The 13,877-nt window shown below is 40.2% G+C and overlaps 1 non-coding gene across 1 annotated transcript; it reads left to right on the top strand.

The window, feature by feature from the left end:
• Positions 1 to 10,924: 10,924 nt before the first annotated feature.
• On the top strand, positions 10,925 to 11,030 carry LOC121988037. The gene has a single exon (XR_006113799.1). It is a non-coding gene; the product is annotated as a small nucleolar RNA R71 (small nucleolar RNA).
• The last annotated feature ends 2,847 nt before the right edge of the window (positions 11,031 to 13,877 follow it).

The raw sequence follows: 13,877 nt of genomic DNA, 5'->3' as shown, positions 1-13,877 counted from the left end.
GCTCAAAGATGGGTTGATGTGTGGTTTAAGTTAGGCCTTCATTACCTATGAGGGAGGTCATAGGGGGAGAATGAAGGGAACCAACATTCATACTTTGGCATGAATGGAGTTAAGGCTATGAGATTAGCTTAACTCAGAATGGTCCAAACTTAAAGGTATTGTCAAACATCAAAAAGGGGGAGATTGTTGGTGCAATATCCTTTAGGTCAAGGTTGACTGGTTTGACCAAGCTTGAGTCTTGGTCATAGTTTCGATGTTTGACAATACATGTAGACACATGGACAATGCATGTGCAGTTGTTCATATGGGGAGATTCTGATCAGGGACTGATCAGTGTGAATGAAGAAGAGTCAAGTAGGTATACCTGACTGGAAGGAAACCCTGGTGAGTGAAGCTAGGTGAAAGTCCTAGTGAGTGAAGCTAGGCAGATGGAAATCCTGGTGAGTGAAGCCAGGTGAAAGTCCTAGTGAGTGAAGCTAGGCAGATGGAAATCCTGGTGAGTGAAGCTAGGTGAAAGTCCTAGTGAGTGAAGCTAGGCAGATGGAAATCCTGGTGAGTGAAGCTAGGTGAAAGCCCTGGTGAGTGAAGCCAAGCAAGGGAAAATCCAGATGGATCAAGGAAGATCGGATATCTGGTGTTGGGAAGTTCTGGCAGGTCAAGGAAGTGACCAGATGCTAGGCATGATGGGCCAACAGGTCAAGGTTGACCGTATGTTGGTTTGAGAGGCTTGGGACTTGGTTTTGGGCAAAAAACCAAGAGCTGGATCGATCAGTGGATCGATCCAGGCCTTTCCTAGCAAACAGAGAGCCTCTGAATCGATCAGTGGATCGATCCAGAGGTCCCAATCGATCAGCCGATCGATTGGGACGCTGCTGCTTCGCACGATAAGCGCTGGATCGATCCGTGGATCGATCCAGGCATTTTTTCAGAGCACAGAGGTGCTCTGGATCGATCTGTGAATCGATCCAAAGCCTCCCCGATCGATTGGGAGTTTTCGAATCGATCGGGATCCGACCGTTGCGTCGTATTTGAGCTGCAGGCGGGCGTCTCCTTCAGCACTTCTTCACCGATTCATTTCAGATCTTCACCAGCTCCTCCACAGCTCTTCTCAAGCTCGAGATCGCCAGTTCTTGAAGGTTCTTGGAGGTTCTTCCAAGTCAAGAGGCGGATCAAAGCAAGGAGAAGAAACTAGGGTTAGAGCTTTTGCACTCATTGTAAGCTTGTGAGCTTGTATTTCATTACCTTTCCCTTTCTTCTTGTATTGAGTCTTGTAGGGCTTCTCCGCCCTTGGTAGTTACCATAAAGGAGAGTTTTATTAGTGGAGGGTGTGTGTGTAGGTGTGGATCCTTGGACTAGTCACCTCTTGTGAGGTGGATACCAAGTAAACCAACCGTGTTAGCGTTGTGTGATTTGTTTCTGTATTTTCCGCTGCACATCTTCGAAGAAACAAGCAACGCCGAACACCGGGCACGCGACGAGCTATTCCCCCCCCTCTAGCTACTTTTCGGTCCTAACATACTCTTGGGAGGGTCTTTCACCATAGCTAGGGAGGAAGTACGCCGATTAATTGAAGGAATAGATTACTCCGAAATGGTTGATAAATTCTCTCTTGAGAAGATAAATGTACCGTTATTTCCCTTTATGGTCCTATTTTCTTATGTTTCCTCTTAATGCTCATTGTTCTACAGCGCTGGATATATAACATGAGCATAGCCCATTTGCTACATACCTTAATCCAAGAAAATGCAGCGCTGAAGAAACAAGTCTCCGAACTATCTCCAGACTAGATGATCGAGACACTAAAGGGTTTGTCTACCCAATTGGAAGAGACCCGTCAATTACTTAACACTGAGACTGAGCAATCTTGCCAGTACAAGGCTGATGTGGAGAGTCTTCAGTCTCAACTGCTATCAGCCAATTCCTGTGATGATGAGCTCTCTTCCAAGTTGGAGAAATACACCTCTGAAATTGCTCAATTGTCCTCCCAACTATAATCATTAAAGGACACCCATGCAACTACACTGGCCGAACAATTATCTACTTTGAACCTTAAAGAGACTGCTCTGAAGGCTTCCCAGGAAGAATTGGTAGATTATAAAGCAGGTGAGGATGCTCGCTTTGAGAAGAAGAAGAAGAAATATCTCAAGTCTTTTGCTTTCCTCGTTCCTGTTTCCGATTCTCTTATACGGACTGTGAATTATGCACTAGATTGGGGAGTGAGGGAGTTAAAGGAATTAAAAGTATTAGTGTCCAACCCTCCCCCCGACTTCCCTGATCGGAGGAAATTACTAAAGGATCGTCCTTCCAGCTTATTTCCACAGCTGCTGTAGTTGTTGTTATGTTGTAATCCTAATGTTCCGCAGACTCTTTCTTTATGATGAATTCACGCTGACTTCTATCTTGGACTTGGTATAACTCACCTTATTTCCTTCAATTAATCATATTTTCTGAATTTTTGTTCATTTTCTTTATGCATGCATCTATGGGGATTGACCGAATGGTTGTGTGTTCATGCACATGTAAATTAATATCCCGGTTGACCTGTCCTAATCGCTTAGTCTTGTCATATATGACTACATAACTTAGCCTATATATATATATATATATATATTTGTGTGTGTTTGTATGTTTTTCTTCTTTTGGTCACTCTGTGAGGAATAGGGTATATTCATTATATGTTTGCTTAATCTCGAGTAACCTCCTGCACTTGCCTATGATTTTCCCCTTGCCACTAGTTATCCTCTCTGTACATGAGAGCCGAGCGGAATTACCTATGTTGGTTATTTCTCGCCCGGTATATAACGACAGGGCGAGCTTATTGACTCGTCTGCCTTGTCGGACGAGTTAGACGCCTGTATTTTTTTTATCAACCTATGGTGACAAGGAGAGCCTATTCGGCCGATTTGCTTTTTATTTCATATGTCCTATGAATCTGAGCTTATCGGGATTTCAAAAGATTAATCACAACTTCCCTCGGGATCCCGCAACTTTTTTAGTTTAAACTTGTACTTGGGGAATGTCACCCTTGTGATTACAGGTGTACCTATTTTCGTATACCTAATATTTTACCTGTGTATCTACTGGTTTACCGTCGATTCTTTCGTTCTTGCTTTTTTCCTTATCTGCCATTTTCCCTTCTCGATAATTGCATTGAGGGTTCATCCTGTCGTCTTCCTCCTCTATGACATCCCTTCTTTCTCTGTTCCATTCGCGGTTATCCTTCTTCCCCTAATCTTTGTCCACGATAGCTTCTTCTTCTTCCTCCTCTGAGTGGTTTACCCATTGTTCTTCCAGTGCTAGTGAGTCGGAAGTTTATGCAATGCGCTTAGATTATGGATTCCCTTCCTATTTGGTCCTTCCTACTCTAGCGGACCACCCCTATCTTCCTCCTCCAGGGAGTGTTATTGTCTTTTGGGAACAAGCAATATCCGGCTTTTGGCTTCCTCTTCACCCTTTCTTCGTCGCTGTAAGTCAATATTTCAGTGTACCCCTGAATTAACTCATTCCTCAATCTTTCTCTATATTATCTGCCTTTGTTGTTGTTTCTCAATTACTTGACTTTCCCCCTTCTCCCCATTTGTTCCACCAATTTTTTGTTCTCCGTCAAGTAGAAGATATCCTCTTTAAGTTCCAGAGTCGTCCCAAGGCTATCTTATTCAACAAAATCCCAACACAAGCAGAATGAAGACAAAAGTTCTTCTTTCTGCGCCTTCCTTCTCCTCCTCCATACCCTATCATTTGGCAACGGATTCTTCCCGCTCTTCCCAATCCCCAGGATGATACTATTGACGCGACCTTTTATGCGTCCATGTCGAAATTGAAAGGGGTTATATTGGTGATGCAGGACTCTGATTCGAGACAAGCATCTCGACATAAGATTTGACTCGATCGGACCTTCTATTTGAGGCGGGTACCTTGACTTATCTTTTAGATAATGTCATGTTGATATGCTTAGTAGATTTTAACAAGTAGTAATAATTATGTCTATATCTGCATCGGTATGTCACTATTTGTTTCCGAGCATATTTTGTTTGTTACCTGTTTAGCATTCATGGCCCTATTTATTATTTATGTTATAGAGGTAGTGGCATACCATGCCATGTGATATACCAGACTGGTTAGATACCATACCTGACCTGTGTACCTAGATCATATTATTTGATCCATGTATTTGGTACATGTTTTTATGGAGGTAGATAGGATTAGGATATTTCTATGCTTAGTGTCATGCATCATTACGCATGATTGCATGCTGAGCGATTGACAGCTCCATTATTATTGAGCACATCGCCAGTTATATGGATCTGCACACACAACCACTCATGGGTTAGTGGTTTTTATTCAGGCAGGGTGTGTTGCAGCAGGTTGCTCTGTTTGGCTCCGTTGGTCCGCTCATGGGTAGTATGACGTAGTGTGTTAGCCTGCAGGGATCTCTCCTCTGGATTGTCTTAGGGAGATGAGAGCATTGCGCTCCCCCACTTATGATTTGGGGTAGGAGGATAAGTGTACTCCAACAGCATCCCGTCCACTCGGTCACTCATCAGGAGCAGTAACGACAGAGTGCACGGTTGTCACAGCCATACCCACTCGGTCTTATTATCATGTGTAAGATGGCTGATTGGCATCAGGGGTGACCAGGACATGTCATTGACATCATATGCATGATGCATTTATTGCTTATGTTTGTTGCACTTTGTTTGCTATATATTGGATGGATGCATTTGATTGACATACATACAGGATTATGATACTCCTCAATCTGATGACCTTGCTTTTCCTTATATCCAAGTCCTGATTAGTACAAATACTCCTTTACCTTATAGTTTTTCATATGATATTTATTCAGGAAACTGTATGCATATTTATTACTGTTGGTTATTATTTACTATGCATGTCAACTAGGTATCCGCTGAGTGTTGGACTCATCCCCCATTATTACCATTTTAGGTTGAGGCTGTCCGGAGGAGTTCCAGTTGCTATTCACCCACCACTTCGCGTTGCGACGAGTTCGCACATTTTGGTTTATGTTATTGTCTATGTTATTTAGACTTGTATCTTTTGGCACTTGAATCTTGTACGATCTGTTATTATCAATGGGTTTTCGTTTGGATGTATGCTGGTGATTTGTGTTTTATAGGTGTAGTTGAGTAGAGTATCGGATTTGTGTTTTATGGGTGTAGTTGAGTAGGATATTTGAAATGATTATCTTATCGTTACTTAGGTTAAGGTTTTACTATTAAACTGTGTGGGTGTTTGCTTATTTTTATTGTTATTGTTCCGGCTATGTTGGTCGAGGTATATGTGGCCCTGAGGGCATTGTAGAAAGTTTCATATTATCACCCGTGCAGGGGAGATGCTACCGAAATTTCTTCTAGCAGGGACTACCTGGGGCGTGATAATATTTTTGGTATCAGAGCTAAGTTTGCGAGTCAAACTGGTATTTTCGGATTTATACATATTTTTGTTATGTTCATGTTTCAGAATTCCATTTTGGATTTGTACGGATTTCCAATGATTTTCTCGTTTCGGAATTTCTAAGGTCAAAAAGGGGGACTGGACAACGGCGGAACATCTCCAGACAACAATTAGGTAAAAGGAAATTTTATAATTTTTGTTACTAGTAGAAATATTTGCGTTATAATTGAACATATATGAGGTGAGGTGCTCGTGCTCCTATGCCGAGATGTGGTGCAGGACGACCACACAAGAGGATGTTGGAGTCCCTGGCAGTAGAGTCGCCAGAGACGTCTGCTGGGGTTGAGCCTGCTAGTCAGGGACAGACTCCGCATGGTACTGCGGGCGCGTTGGGTTCTCAGATTCCGATGATTTCAGAGGTATCTACCCCAATCCTACCCATTATACCCACTCCCACGGTATTCACAGTGCCACCAGCGGTGTCACTTGCGACGTACCAGGCACCACCGCCACCGGTGCCTACTGCACACCCGACACCCGCACCAGCAGCAGTGTTACGATTCTGCAAGTGCACGCATTCTTCGTTAGTAATATAAACGATTGTCGAACCCATAGGAATTGTTGATCAAGCACTAGTTAACTTTGTACGATGAATTATCTAGACAAACGTAAAAGTAAAAGAAAGAGAAGAGGGAAGAGAGAGAATAGATCTTGGAGGGAATGAGCTTTGGGAGATAAATTCTAGGATTTCGTTTTCATTATAATGCTAGGAGATATTACATAGATTGCTTAGTTTCTACCCTCTATGTCCATACTCTTGCAGGAAGTAAAATTAGTCAATATCCCTAAGTATCGAATAGAGACAATTCTTGTGAAATCCTGTAACGGTTAACCCCTGTCACGAGGGCGTCTCGGTAGATCACAGGAGTACATATCTAGTAAATAACAATAAGGATAAAGGTAGAGATTTGGTACGGTTTCCTACTTCCTTATGGAGGAATTGCCTCTCCTTTCAAGAGAATGTCCTAGACGTCCGTGAATGGGTTATCCTTGTCACTAGGGCCCCTCGGGTGTACAATCTAGAGCACTCTATCTATGAGAGCGGCAAATCCTAAGGGATTGTTTCTCCTTTTAAGGGAGTGTCCTAGACGTCCGGAAAGGGTTACCCCTGTCACTAGGGTACCTTGGTCAATACGCTCTAGGGAATTCCCTTTATGTGATTAACAATCCTCCACATCAATCAACAAAGCATGCAAAGAAATATAAATATGTCACACACACAATGCACGAACAAGGCAATAACATGTCATTGAATAGAAATGTGGCGAATCTACATAGTTCGGCATCTCCATCATATTATAAATACTCCCTAATCCTAGAAGAGGAGATCTACTCCATGTTAAGGGAAGAACAACCCCAAAGCATAAAGTAAAGTATACTTACAACCCTTGATGTGAGAAGAAGGGGAAGAAGAGATGCTTGCCGAGGTTTTCGATGTCTTGGGGATGACTCCTCACTCTGGAGATGGATGGAATGTCAGGAGATGGTGGTGGATGAAACTCTAGGGTTTCCCCTGAAGGGGAGAACCCTTTCCCGATGAGTGGGTCAGAGTCCCGAACCAAAGATGCCTCAAAGAATGAGGATCTTGACCCTTTTATACCTCCTCCAAACTGCCCAGGACAACCAGGAAAATAGGGGTCCGGTAAACTGGGGTTTTCACCCACTAAACCAGGTTTTCTCATGATTCACCCTGAACCAAAGTTATAGCTCTTGAACATATCTTCAATCTGATATTTTGATTGAGCCCTGGATCCAACCGAACCGAAAGTTATGGTGATTCAAAGTTTGGTCTGCAGTCTAGGTGGAGGTCCAGTTGAACCCACGGTTGGGAGGCACGGACGTGCCATTTAGCATGGGTAGATAAGTCTCTCTCTCTGTTGGTCCTGAAGAAAAGTTGTAGATCTTGAAGTCATCTACGTTTCGGTATAAAGAACAGCCCGAAACTTCAATGGAACACAAAGTTATGGCCATTTTATGAACGATCTGCAATCTGCCAGAATTTAACATAGCTCTGTTTTTGGCGTGGCACGGTCCGTGTTCTTCATCACACGGTCGTGTGAAATCCACACGGCCTCACACGGCTCCCTCCCGGATTGAGTCACATAGCCGTGTGGATCACACGACCATGATCTTCTTCGTCTCTGCCAAGGTCACACGACCGTGTGATTTACACGGCCGTGGCCTTCCTCTGCTCTGGAAACTTGGCACGGTCGTGCCATTTGGCACGGTCGTGTGCTGCTTGGCCATGGGGACCTTGGCACGACAATGTGAGTCACACAGCCATGGCCTTCTTCACATTTGATGCTAGCATGGCTGTGCCATTTGGCACAACCAAAACATACCAATGGCCACACGGTCGTGTGGCATACACGGCCCAGGCTGGTGTATGCATTTTTGCTCCATTTTCGTTCCAAATAGCGTCATGTCACTCAAAGCAAGAAAAGAGCAGATCTCCGAATAGAATATAATGAAAGTATGATATTCTAATGAAATAGGGTGTAATAAACATAGATTATGCTAATGAAATATGAGTAGATGTGCGTCTAAACATGCATAAAAGTGTATATAATCTACGCACATCACATCCCCAGACTTAAACCTTTGCTTGTCCTCAAGCAAAACCCGCAATCTAGATTCATGTGGTTAGATAGTTCATCATAATATCTAGCAAGTCAAACTAATCCTATCAAATGATTTCATTGGTGAGCAAGATATAAAAGTAGTTTGAGTATGACCTAAGTAGTAGTCCTCCGTGCTCAGTGCAATAATGGCCTATGTTTATCAAATTTTAATCCCTAAGCCTAGTCAAGTCATCATAGAATTGTTTTCCTTATGTTTTTGGCGATAGACACTTACCTGCCACACGCTTGGTTCATCCTTCTCAATCTACCCAAGGTCACAAAGGCGTGCTCGATATCAAGAGAAACATAATAGTTATTTCCCTAGTAACCTAACTCGGTCTCAAAAGGGTAACTTGCAAGTTTTCACTCACGACAACTATTTTTTATATCTCTTATTCAACATTTTTTTTCATTTCACTTTTTTCCTTTTCAACTTTTTTTTCTTTTTATTTTTCCTAAGTGATTGCAAGGTGCAACACTTAAAACACTGATATACATAAGCACAAATGTTGGGATATTTTAATTTTTCTAAATGAGCTTTCATGATTCGAGCCTCATCCAGTAACCAAAATGTAGTTTGAGAAATCACCATGAAAACACTAGTACTAAACAAGTTCTATGAATCATGATTATTTTTAGAGTTTTCTACCATCAAAACTAGGTAAAGTGTAAGAGATCCTAAAACAAGACCAATACTTAAACTCTTATAGTAAAACATTGCTCACTTCATGCTATCATAGATAGAAAAAGATATATCACTAAACATACTAGCACCATAAGTAACCAATAAACCACAAAAAATCTAGAATAAACGTGCTAGTATTTTGCAATAAGGAACAAACAATCATGATATGATGAATGATGCAACTAGCAAATTTTATTATACAAAAAAAAAACTAAACTAAACCAAATGCATCTAATGCATCCCCCCAGACTTAAACTTTTCCCCAATGAAAACTAAAAAAAATAATATGGAGGAGATTAAAAGTAAGAGAAGTTACCAAGTGATGTGTGCCAAAGGCCTATGTTATTAACTTCTCCATCATGAAATTGTACTCCTCCTAATCTTTGAGTCCTATAAAAGAAAATTGACAACAAAAATTAAGTAGAGGATACATGCTTATTATGGGGAAAGAAATGAAAACAAAGAATAACTAAAGACAAAAATGAGAAACAACTTGGGTTGCCTCCCAAGAAGTGCTTGTTTAAGGTTATTAGCTCGATCACCTCATTAGATTCATCGAAATCTCGCTCTAGGAGGGCTAAGATATTTCAACACCCTCCTACCAATGGATCTTATTGTGGAGAGAGATTTTATCAAAGGAGCTATAGAGTAAAGTATAACTCTCTCCATCTTCGTCTTCCTTGAAGTTCTTTCAGGTGGTCGAAGATGGTTCCGTCTGAGCTTCCAACTATAGGCCTCTTGAAAACCTACACACCCAAAAGAAAGGCAAACCTCCCACAAGCATGTAATATAAGAAGGAACTAGAACTATATTAGTATGAACTGAATATGTATCAAAAATTGAATCACATCCAACAAAATCAATTATAGGTACCTCTAGAAAATTTTCTAAAAGATCGCTAGAAATACTAACCTTGCATTGCTGAGAGATACCTAAAAGTTCTAAACATGTGGATGTGACTTCTGAATCTTGTATTGGCTCTAGCTCTGGCTCAGGTGGTGGTGTAAGTAAAAGTGGTGATTCTTGGGGCTTTACTTCTATTGCACAAGTCCCTACACATTCGTCCACAACATGTTCAATCCTTGCAACTCTCATAATCTCGGAAGGTTGTGTGGATAAAGGAGGTGATTCTTGAGATGCTGTTTCCACAACACAGCTCTCTACACTTCCTTTCATAACATCATCATTAACATAAGCATAAAAAAATAGACCAACATCAATATCCTCAGTGGGAGAATCATCTATAGGAGGATCACTAACTTCATTTGTAGTTTTAAGTTGATCTACCACATCACATTCATCATTTGAAAATTCAATTTCATCACAACACCATGTAAACCCAGAAGGTAAATTTGAAAACTCGTTGTCCACTGCATTATCATCACAATTCTCATCTGAAGAGTCCTCATCTTCATATACATCCAGAAATCTACACTCAATCATATTAGTGTCACAGAATTTACCAAAGTCTTCGTTTTCATTGACCCTCACTAGCCTTTGTGGAAAAGGAACCTTTAGTGAAGGTCTTTGGAAAGGTACTTCCTTTCTCCCATATTCCCTTTGAGCTTGCATAGGAGGTCCATCTTGCTTATCTAGTGTAGGTGTCATCAACTGTTGAGGAAAAGGTACTTGTGGCCTTTGAAAACTTTTTGGAGTAATGGAACTGAGTTCTTGAGGTCTTCTATTGTTCTTCTCCTTAATCTTAAACAAATATTTCTTCAGAAGTTCTTCATGATTCTTGCCACTTCTCAACTTAATATCATTATCATTTACACTAGATCTTGTCTGTGTAGGAGGAAGGTCTTCCTTGAACCATTTTGAAACTATTCTATTAATCTTTTCCCCCAAATATTTGAACTCCTCATTCTGTGACTTGTGAATTTCATCATTCTTGGGTGGTTGAACTGCATTCTGTTTGACAGGCTCTCTTGCATATATGGCTTATACTTCTTGAATTTCTTAGGGAGATTCCATCCAACTTTTGCTTGACCATTCATAGAAGTTCAATGCTACTTGATCAATCAATGTATATGTTTTGTCTACACTCTTGTCCATAAAAGAACCTCCAGCTGATGAATCTAACAAACATTTATCTGAGAAAGAAATTCCCCTATAAAATAGGTGCAAGTTCAGCCATTTCTCCAAACCATGATGAGGGCACTGTCTTTTTAGACCTTTGAATCTGTCCCATGCTTCAAATAATGATTCTCCATATGCCTGAGCAAAATTTGTGATGCAATTCCTCATATAAATTGTTCTACTTGGAGGGAAAAAATGATCTAGAAATTGTTTCTCCAATTGTTTCCAACTTGTGATGCTTTGAGGACGGAGGGAATATAACCAAGTCCTTACTTTATCCTTGATACTGAAAGGAAATGCTATCAAATGAATTGCATCTGCTGATACTCCTTCACAGTTCACCATATCACAAAGCTCTAGAAATGTCTCAAGATGCAGATAAGGACTTTTTGATGCTTCTCCTCCAAATTTGTGACCTTGTATCATGAAAATTAACTCTAGGTCTAGTTGAAAACTCTTTGCTTCAATGTGAGGCTGCACAATGGGAGATAAAAATCTTGCAGAAATGGGTGTAGAAAAATCTCTGAAGGCCCTGCTTGACATGTTAGTACTCATGGATATCTAAAAAAAATTATGAGAAAAAAATGAAGAATTAAAGACAAGAAGTAAAATGCTATATGAAAAACAAGAAAGACAATGCAGAATTTAAATTGTAAGAAAAGAAGTGCATAAAGAAAACAAGGAAGAAAAAGCAAAAGGAAAAAGGAAAACGTCTAGAGTAACTCATATGCTAATCAACTAATGTTAATGCGAACAGTCCCAGGCAACGGCGGCAAAAACTTGTTAGGATTCTGCAAGTGCACAGATTCGTCATCAGTAATATAAAAGATTGTCTAACCCACAGGAACTGTTGATCAAGCACTAGTTAACTTCGCACAGTGAATTATCTAGACGAACGTAAAAGTAAAAGAAAGAGAAGAGGGAAGAGAGAGAATAGATCTTGGAGGGAATGAGCTTTGGGAGATGAATGTTGGATCGAGAAGCGCAAGAGGGGGGGTGAATAGTGCTCGTGGCTTTCACTCGTTTCAGATTCGTAAAAACGTTCGAGTAAATGCAGCGAAATTAGAAAGAGAACAACACAGGAACATAAGCTATTTACTTGGTTCGGAGCCTTGAGCGACTCTTACTCCAAGGCCCACGCTCGTTGAGCATTTACGTTGGGCAACAACTATAATTTCGTAAAGTTTAGTACAAGTATGAAGTGCAATGTTAAAATTAAAACAACAATTATACCGATGATGAAAAATAACAATCTTGAAGCTTCGGGTCGTCGGGGACTTGTCGTAGCTCAACCGGAATGTCTCGTTCACAGCGTACTTGAAGAAGAATCGATTTGGAAGTTCTGAAATGAAGTGCTGTTCGAGATGTCTTTAAATAGCCTGCTTGAGGCACCTCAAAGCCCCATTGAGGCGCCTCAAACATGGAGGCTTATCCCGCGTTTTGTGTTGCGATGATCTTCTCGTCAATGCCTCTTATCTGCCTGGAGGCGCCTTAATCATACTCTGAGGCGCCTCAAAGGAAGCATTCAAGGCGCCTTAGCCTCTATTCAAGGTGCCTCAAAGCCTGCAGCGTGCAACGTCTGCTCCTTTGCACCCGAGGCGCCTCCAAGCTCCATGGAGGTGCCTCGTATACTGTTCATCCGAGTCTTGACTTGCTCCTTTGTCCCTGCAAGACATGTTATTCTACAAAACACACACATACCCTACAAAACAAAGTTAGCACACATAAAATATGACAATGGAATATTCTGACAGTCTCTGGACTGTCTGGTTCTGACTTCGGATTTCCTACCAGAAACCCTAGGTCGAACCGACACCTACTGTTCCCTCTAAGGGGAACGCGTCCTCACCTACTCCACTCAGGAGATTTACCTTTTGCCAGTTCGGTCCTCCAAACCAACTGGACTTTTGCTCAGCATCCTAAGCTTCCGGTCTTCATGTTGGATGTCCGGTCCTCGACCCATCCAGACTTCTACCCGGTTCGCGACACCAGGATTTTAACCTAGGGTTACCGCCCCCTAGTATTTTTGCCCGAAGCTCCAAACCGCCAAGACTTCTTGCATAGGCTTACCACCCCCTATGACCTAGGGTTACCACCCCCTAGGGTTTCCCCTTGCCTAACCGCAGCTAGAACTTTCCTGAAACACTCAATCATACACATTAGATAACAATTAAACTTAACTTTGAATCCCTTTGTCATTATCAAAACTAAGGTTCGATCGTCGGATGCTTCCCGCAAAAAAAATCTCCCCCTTTTGGATTATGACAACCGAAATTCAAAGTTAAGTAAAAAATGCAATAAAGGTAAACATAAATTAGTACAAGCATAAATAAAACATAAGCACATTAAAGCTCCCCCTTAATAGAAGCTACCCCTAAAAATAAATTTTAAATTTCCTTAATTTCTTTTGAATTTCCTTATACTCTTCCCCTTTGTCATGTATCAAAATAAATAAGAGAGTAAAATGAGTATAGAAGTAAACATTAATTTGTCATGAGTTTGGAACCACAATTTTTTCAAGGGTTTTAAAATCTAAGTTTGAGAAGTAATGTTTAAAATTTTCAAATAATTTCCAAAGTATGCATTTAAAAGATTTTTCAAATGATTTTTCAAAGCATTTTGAAAATTTTAAATGAAAATTTTAAAAACATTTTAGAAATAATTTTCAAAGGATTTTTAAAATAAGTTTTTGAAATAATTGTCAAAGGATTTTAAAATAAGTTTTTGAAATAATTTTCAAAGGATTTTTAAAATAAGTTTTCGAAATAATTTTCAAAGGATTTTCAAAATATGTTTTTAAAAGATTTTTAAAATGATTTTTCAAATAATTTTTAAAAGATTTTTCAAATATTTTTTTAAAAAATTTTTAAAAGATTTTTCAAGGATTTTTCAAAAGAAATTTTCAAATAATTTTTAACAGATTTTTCAAATAATTTTTAAAGAATTTTAAAAAGATTTTTCAAATAATTTTTAAAGGATTTTTTAAAAGATTTTTCAAATAACTTTTAATGGACTTT

The sequence above is a fragment of the Zingiber officinale genome, chromosome 5B (genome assembly GCF_018446385.1).
Source record: "Zingiber officinale cultivar Zhangliang chromosome 5B, Zo_v1.1, whole genome shotgun sequence".
NCBI lineage: Eukaryota > Viridiplantae > Streptophyta > Magnoliopsida > Zingiberales > Zingiberaceae > Zingiber > Zingiber officinale.
This window is presented reverse-complemented; position numbering and strand designations above follow the sequence as displayed.